An 8,584-nucleotide genomic window follows, 5' to 3' on the forward strand; every position below is an offset into this window, starting at 1 on the left:
ATGCGGAGGAACAACTTGCCATAGTTGAATTTTCAAAATGCTTCCCAACATGGATCGCGATCCATGTACCCTTTTGCCAAAATTCATCTATTACACTATACCCTTATGCCTATAGTAATCCTATCTGCAATGGTGAAATTTGGGATAGTTTTGACAAAGTTATACTCATTTTTCATTTTATGGTCAAAGTTTGCATTTTCTTCAACTTTTCGACAGTTTTGATCAATTGCTAGACCCTGTTTCCAATGCTAAACTGACCATAGGATGCCTTGAAGGAAAGCACAAAGGGAGTAGGAAGGTGCACCTTATGAGATAACAGATATCTCCTCAAACGACAAGGCTCATATCATGGAACAGGTACTCGAAGAAATACTGGCTAACATATTTATCGGAAGATTTCAAGCCGCGAACGGAGAAATAGTGAAGACCACTATCTTCCCAAGGAAAATGTGGACACTGCACCAAAGTACAGAAGTACAAGTAGGAGGCAGACGCCTACAATTGGACAGCTTCCTACGATCACCGCCCTCGGGAACGGACATCAGACGAGCTCACTAACTCATAAGCTTGATTCAGTACAATGGGAAAGCCACTCATACTGGCAAAGATGTGGCAACAGTCAAGGGGACGCACAATCTATTGCAAAAGACAAAAGCAATAGACAATGACAAAGCTTTCCTGAAGCAAAGAGGCCACAAGTTGACGTATCAAGATTTGATCTACTCAGAAAGCGAATTACCGTTGTGTCTCATATCGCACACGTATAGAAGCCACCAAGATACAGGTAACTACTATTGCACACTATATACCTGGCACCCAAACCCGGTTGAGACTCCAAAATCATCAAATGGCACACTTCTCGAGGCGTCCCAAGTGGGCATCAACCTAACCCCCGGAAAAACTTGATCCGGCCATTACTTGCTATACATAGCTCCAATTGACAATCTAAAAATACCAACATGCTCCTTAAATCAAGCACTATGTGTCCATACAGTGACATTACATTGGGTCACCTGCCCTATCCGGCAAGGATCTACAACACATCACACCTCAAACTCCAATATCTTCGGCTCCATAGCTCTGTTTCATGAGCCATCTTGCCTTGATCCTTCAACACTTCAAGCTCTACACATCTGGCCCAGAAAACCACATTTAGATCAACCTTTATCTGCCACCCTGTCAAGCCCTCTCTAGAGCCCTTTTGATCTAAAAAACGACGTAAAGCATACATCTTCGCCACCACTTGCCTACACAAGTTCTTTCCATCTGCTCTAGCCCTTTGCCATGTATCTATAAGCATACACATCGTTGTATGTGCCCTCTGCTAGGATTAACACACTTTGGCTTCACCATAATTGCCCAACCCTCTTGTTGAACATTCATGTTCAACCAAAATCAATTTTATTCTTCTATCTATTGCAAAAAACTAGAAAATACTATTTAAAATTGAGAGAAAACAAAAAAAATCTATTGTATGTACAAACTCCTATTTGCGGCCAATGTAACTTTTGTTTAGGTTGGTTGCCCAACCCCCTATATCAAAACCTGATACACTATTGACACCAATTCCCTCTCAAAATATGGCTTGAGAGGCACACCATTCACCTTGTTTTTGAAAAGATGACCATTCATGTGCATCAGCAAATAAGTACCATTAGGAAAGGCCTGATGAACATTGTAGGGCCCTATCCACTTCCTCTTAAACTTCTTCTAGAAGGTAAAATCTAGATAGCTTTCATACTTGATGACTAAATCCCCCTTCTCTATCCACTTATTCACATAGAATTCTATTGCCACTTCACCATCCATCTTTAGAGCTTTAAGACTGGTTATCTTATCCTACAAAACATCTTGGTAAGACTTGCTAATCCACCACATACCTTTTAGTGAACCTAGTTGCACATGAACAGGGAGCACCTCTTCCTTGCGATAGACCAATTCATAGGGAGTAAAGTTAGTAGCCACTTTGTAAGAGGTCTAGTATGCCCACAAACACTTATCAAGGTTAGCTTCCCGCTCTTCTACCTGCTTATACATATAGCATTCTGACTATCTGTCCATTTGCACTCCCAACCAAACCATTGCATTGAGGTTGGTATGGAGATGAAATTCTATGCTGAATCCCCAGCGTTTCCACTAGTATGCACACTATCTTGCTTCTAAAATCTTGGCCCCAATAAAAAATGAGCACCCAAGGCACTTCAAAACGGCAAAATTGTTAGCAGCTGGACACACCCTACGGAGCTCGGTGGAATATTATTTTTTGTAATTATTCATTTATTGAGAAAAAACGACATTTCACCTTTGTAAGTATTGGGGCTTTAGAAGTTTCCAGATTGTATCCCATTTTTGACATTTAGATTGAGTAGATGGTTAAATTGGAACATTAGGGTTTGAGATTTTAAGGTATCTATACCACTTCTTGACCTTAATGAAAAAACCTTTGTCATTTTAAAAAAGTTATGTCTGTGAGTGAGCGTACTCTGTACGAGAGAGAGTGAGAGCTTCATCTTGACGCTACGCGCACACCGATGGTCGAAATCGAGTGCGGAGAAGTGTAGCGTGTTGCCCCTGATGAGAGCTACGCGCCGATACCTACATTGCAGGTGTACGGTCTGGTTTTGCGAGCTCTACCTATGAGCTTCATCTGGTGATTCGGTGAGCATACGTTATCCGTTTTCGCTTTTCAGCATATCCACGCGATCGCATTGAGTAGAACTACACATTAGGCACTTTAGATTTCGGAAACAACGACCTGCAAATTTTGGCTAGACATCCTACATGATTTTATATCAGGTGTGTAGGGTTGGGATTTTGGTTCATGGACCTTAGGGAGAGCGACCTATTGGTGTTAGTAGGGTCTCCTTCAAGTTCTATGGCATTTCGAGACCGTTTTATGGGTATTTGGCTCTTGGAAGCATTGTAGGAAATCTCCTCTTATGCATTCCTGAAGGTTGTAGCTTAGAAATTGGGTAGAGACCTCTATAGGAATTAGTCGAGAGTCGGTCGAGCATAGGTTGACAACCTATGCTTGCTTCCACGCTGTCAAGAAGTATGCGGTCTTGCCAGGAAGGCAACAGGCCTCTTGCTGTGAGAGTTTGTGAGGAATCTCAAGGGTTATGAGAAAGAGGTAAGATGTAGATAACATAGCTTCTAGAGCTAAAGAAGAAATGTAGCCAAAGAAGCCGCTCACTTTTCCTTACAAACACACACGTGATGGAGAGAACTCATGAAAGATTGTCAGAACAAAACAAAAATGAAAACATCGAGATTACGATCATATCGTATCATGGGTAGGATAAAAGGGTTAATGGATGAGTTAATGATATTTAATCTTTGGTGTCCAAATAAGCTGCGGATTGCTCTTTGGAACTGTAGCTTTGTGCTTACTATAATGTATATGTTTTGTCTAGCGATTGGGATTAGTTGTTGTGAGTACAAATCCTCCTGATTCATAATAAAATAACCACATTCACATCAAAAGAGAGTCATAGTCAATAATAGGTAGTATGATGGGATCTGGTAAGAGAAGTATTTCGTTGAGCTTTTCAAGACCAAATAGAACACTATGCGTTGCTGAAAGTGAATCTTTCGACTAATCCAAATGTTGACTCTAATAGATTGCACTGAATGGAATTGAAAGAAATTACCTCTATGTGGATTATGGCTATTCATCAATGATATAATTAGTATGTTCAAAGATAAAGGTGTGAAAGAAGTGAAAGGAGAAGAAGAAGAGAGTTTCTCTCCCAAGCCCTATTGTTGCCCTTAGGCAACAAGGATACTGCGGGGAGAGAAGTACCTGTAGCAAGGAGATTCTAGAGTTTGTGGAAGAGAATGAGAACCTTAAGAGAGAGAGATGCTTGTGGAAGATGAAGATATGGTTACTAACCTTGTGCACATAATTGTTTCCTGCAAGAAGGTTGTACCCATTATGTGAGGTCCCTGCCCCTTGTCGAGAGGAGTGGAGTACCTTTGATAGGTCTCCAATCCTGATAAGGAAAAACCAACGGACATTGCCTTAGCTACTACGTAGCCACCGGCATGAACCGTTAGTGAAGGATTGGTCTTATCTCGCTATGGCGAAGCGTGACCACCATAACCCTATCTAAAAACTATCTATAATTAATTATGCCTAAAAGTATAAATCTTAGAGTGACCAACCTGTGCGCTTTTTTCCCCGTGTTTCAGAAGCACAGCCGCGAAAGTTTGTCTCTTTTAAGATTTATGACTAATAAAAAAAAATTCTAGCATTGGAAAGTTACCCGACTCATCGGGTCCACCCTTCCATAGAATGATACCGTCGGGGTATCATTCTCCCACTTTCCACACCACACTCACCCTTCTTTTGTTATCTAATTACTACCACACTGTTTAAACATACATGTTCCTTTAATTTATTTATGATACTGGTTCGTTAAAACAGCCCTTCAAACAGTATTACAAACAATTGTCAAACAAGAAGTCGTCCAATTTTAAACCAACAACCCTTGGATTAAGTTCACTCAAGAATCTCTACTTACGCTATTATGTCCGATCGGTATATACATTATTTATAAAAACCCTTGTCCTCATGAGCGTCCCATACCGCTCGACAAGTATTCGTTGTGCTAATCTGGACGTACTCCCGTCACAGCAACAACAGTGTCAATCTAGGCGTCATCCTCACGCCACGGCAAAACAAAACTGTAGTATCCAGCTGGGCTAATCTGGGTGTACTCCCACCACAACATCAGCGGTGCCATCCTGGGCGTCATCTCACGCTTCAGCAACTGCCACATAATACCAGCGCTAATAAGTAGAGAGACTTGAGAGAAACCATACCGAAGGTTTTGGACAAACATTCTTTCCTATAGCAACCAGTTTAACCAGACAATCTTTCCTACTTGTCAAACATATGACGAGTTTCTTGGGGTTAAGCCCTGTGGTTTCGGTCCGTGTTTTCTTTTCATAAGGCAAATAATATATTCCTATGGTCTCGCATATGCAATGATGCATAACTTGAAACTGCAATACTAACCTGTACCATAGCTCCGATTGGTCCGATTGGTAGAGACATAGCATGTTCCGCAGGAGTTCCACCGTTACTTGTACCGGCTTCATTATCATTAGCGCCTTGTGTTCGAGCACGCTTTGGAGCCATTTTTTTGTACTACACTTATATTACACACTTAGAACTTTAAATTGGTCCATTTCCCTAGTAATCTCCTTGTTTCCAAAGAGAGTCTGTAATTTGAACCCTGGCCAACTCGGATTCACACTTAGTGTTGTTGTTTTACATCTAATTTCTATACATCAAATATTTGCTAGTCGTAATTAATTAAAAATTAAATGTGTAAACTATGAGTGAAAGTCTAGGAATGCATTACTTTTATGCTTCACATTTCTAATCCACTTCTAACTTCAATTTCTATACTTTAACTAAATCAATTTTTTAGTGTTATTCAAAATTCTACTTAATCTAATTGACAATAAAATTGGTGAATGAGAATTTCATCATGTATAATAAGAATATGATGAGTTCTCTTATGTATTAACTTTCAATTAACAATGTATAAGTTAATAGTGAAGATGTACTAACTAGAGAGAGTAGGTATACTTAGAGAGATTAGAGTAAGAGAAAACATACACACACATCTTTTCTAAAGTTAATTGAATCTTACTATCCATTAGAAAGATTAGAGTAAAAGATAGCACACACACACACACACACATATCCTTCTTAAAGCTAATTGAATCTTACTAATCTATTAGAAGATTAGAGTAAAAGATAGCACACACACACACATAGCTAATTGAATCTTACTAATCTCTTAGAGAGATTAGAGTAAGAGATAGAGCACACACACACATAGCTAATTGAATCTTACTAATCCATTAGAGATTAGAGTAATAGATAGCACACACACACACATAACTAATTGAATCTTACTAATCTATTAGAGAGATTAGAGTAAGAGATAGCACACACACACACATAGCTAATTGAATCTTACTACTCCGTTAGAGATTAGAGTGATAGATAGCACACACACACATAACTAATTGAATCTTACTAATCTATTAGAGAGATTAGAGTAAGAGATAGGACACACACACACATAGCTAATTGAATCTTACTAATCCATTAGAGATTAGAGTAATAGATAGCACACACACACACATAACTAATTGAATCTTACTAATCTATTAGAGAGATTAGAGTAAGAGATAGCACACACACACACATAGCTAATTGAATCTTACTACTCCATTAGAGATTAGAGTAATAGATAGCACACACACATAACTAATTGAATCTTACTAATCTATTAGAGAGATTAGAGTATATCCTTCTTAAAACTAATTGATTGCTCAATTAATACACACCTTATTAGTCTACTAGAGTTTTTGCTCTCTTAGTGGTTTGTGGACGCCTTCTCTCTAAGAGAAGTGGCAGCACTTCGTGAGCGCTATAGAGGCAATCTCTATGTTTAAAGTGTGACAGTGGATGCTCTATTTATAGCAAAAAAGAAAACGTCCAACTTTTTTTTCCCAAAAATCATACCCGTGTTTTTGGTACCCTTGTGGTACCCATGAGCTTGACCACTTTGTCATTATCATCAAAAGATAAGGCCACACAGGCGCCCCCTCATTAAGATTAGTCAAGAGTAGCCTCTCCTTTTTCATGTGACAGTGTGTCCCACTTTGTCCCCTCCTATGTGAGTCCATGTGCCTTCATTTTTCATCCCCGTGTATTATTTTATTTATTTCCTTAATGATAATTTACTTTACATTTTTAAGTTAAACTTTACAATCTTATATTAACCTTACGATAGTAAAAGAAAATTCTACAATCAGTAAATAAGTTAGTTAGTGATTCATATAGCTAAACATGTCAGAATTTTGTAGCGTAAATTTTAATTTCTAGGTTTTCTCAACCTACGATTCATAATTTGAACTCGAATATCTTAAATAAGAAGTGATGGTTCAAAAAAATACAAATGCGTAATAGAACTCGTGTGCAATTTGAAAGTAGAGACCTTACACATTACATTGACAAGGTTGCTGCTTGAATATCTTCCAATGAAACAATTAGGACACAACAAGAGAGATCAAAGGAGGAGTAAGATAGAATTAGAGATAGATCTAAGTGTGGTGGTGGTATTAAAGATAGATAATGAGAGATAGAGATAGAGTTAGAGAAAAGTATTGGACTAGATATGCAAATGAAAGTAAAACTAGCAACATATACCTTACATGAGAGCAATCTCCACCACCTTAATGGAGAGAGAAGATGAGGCAAGACTTCAGCCTTTCTTCAAGAGAAAGTGTGGCACTAAGAGGAGTGTGTCACTATGGAATTGATCTATTCTCACTCACTCATAACTTGCCCCAATGAAGAGAAGGTTGCCCTTTTTATAGGTGAGGGAGCCATGTTTTACATAATCACTTGATTAGGCTAAAGAGTTAGCCCAAATCAAATGTTCTTTGGATATTTCTTAAAATGGGAAATATTAGGACAAAAAATATCATGAAATTCAGCATTTTGGTCGTTGAGGCTCCATGTGGGTGCATGATGTATGTGGGCCCCACCTACGCATCTTCTGTGTGGCTCCAGCAGGGGGGTCCCAACTTGTGTGTCTTGTGCTTCAACGCATCTTTGAGGTGTCACATTCACATGCTTATGTCTTTTATCCTCCAAATATCTTATTTTATGGAAAAACACCAAGATTACCTCTTTTCACTTGATTCACCTGTTTACCATCTCTTCTTGCAGTGTAGTTGTGAGAGGGTTTTTCACTGGTTTCCCTGTAACGTTTGACCTGTAACTCGGAGTGACATGCTTCAAAAGGGAAAATTGGCCTACTAAAAGAGCTTGACTTGGTTTTGGCCTTTTCTCCACGTCCTTAGGTCGGAATTGTCAAATTGGGATGGTCCAAGAAGCTTTGGATCTTCCTTTTCAAAAAGTCTTCTAGTAGGCCCTTCCCTCTTGTATGTATCCAAGAATGTATGCATTATTGAAGGGTTATATTATTAAATAAATGTGAAAAGAAGAAAATAATTTATATATGGTAGGGTATAGCTGAGATATTAGAAGAAATATACAAATGCTTTTCTCCCAGACAAAAAGAGGCACAATCATTGATACTTCTCTTGCAGTATTTTCTAATAGTAATGTACATTTATATTACTTCAAAGGTAAATACTAAGGTATGGTAGAAAGCTTTTATTTATGCATATGAGTATTATATGAAGTATACTTATGCATCAAAAAGTCACAAGATAAATCGTTTAATGTCCGTTCCCACTATATACGTGGCACAGCACGACATCCACCCCCTCTAAACCTGCACATCTTCTGGTATGTGCCATATTGTCTCTTTGTAAGATCAGCCCTCTTGTACATCTTCCTTGCTTTCTTCTTCACTAGATGATTCCAGAGCTTCATGTTCACTTTGATCTTCACCTGTGTTTTGCTCTTCTTCCTCATCAACATCTTCTAGATCATTGTCTCCTCTTCTCTTAAACATTTTGATCCTTTTTCCTGCAATGGGAATCTTTACTTCTGTACCATCTAGTTCAGAAAAGCCGTAAGTAGCAT

This window comes from Adiantum capillus-veneris, chromosome 2, assembly GCF_014529385.1.
Source record: "Adiantum capillus-veneris isolate H3 chromosome 2, ASM1452938v2, whole genome shotgun sequence".
Lineage (NCBI taxonomy): Eukaryota > Viridiplantae > Streptophyta > Polypodiopsida > Polypodiales > Pteridaceae > Adiantum > Adiantum capillus-veneris.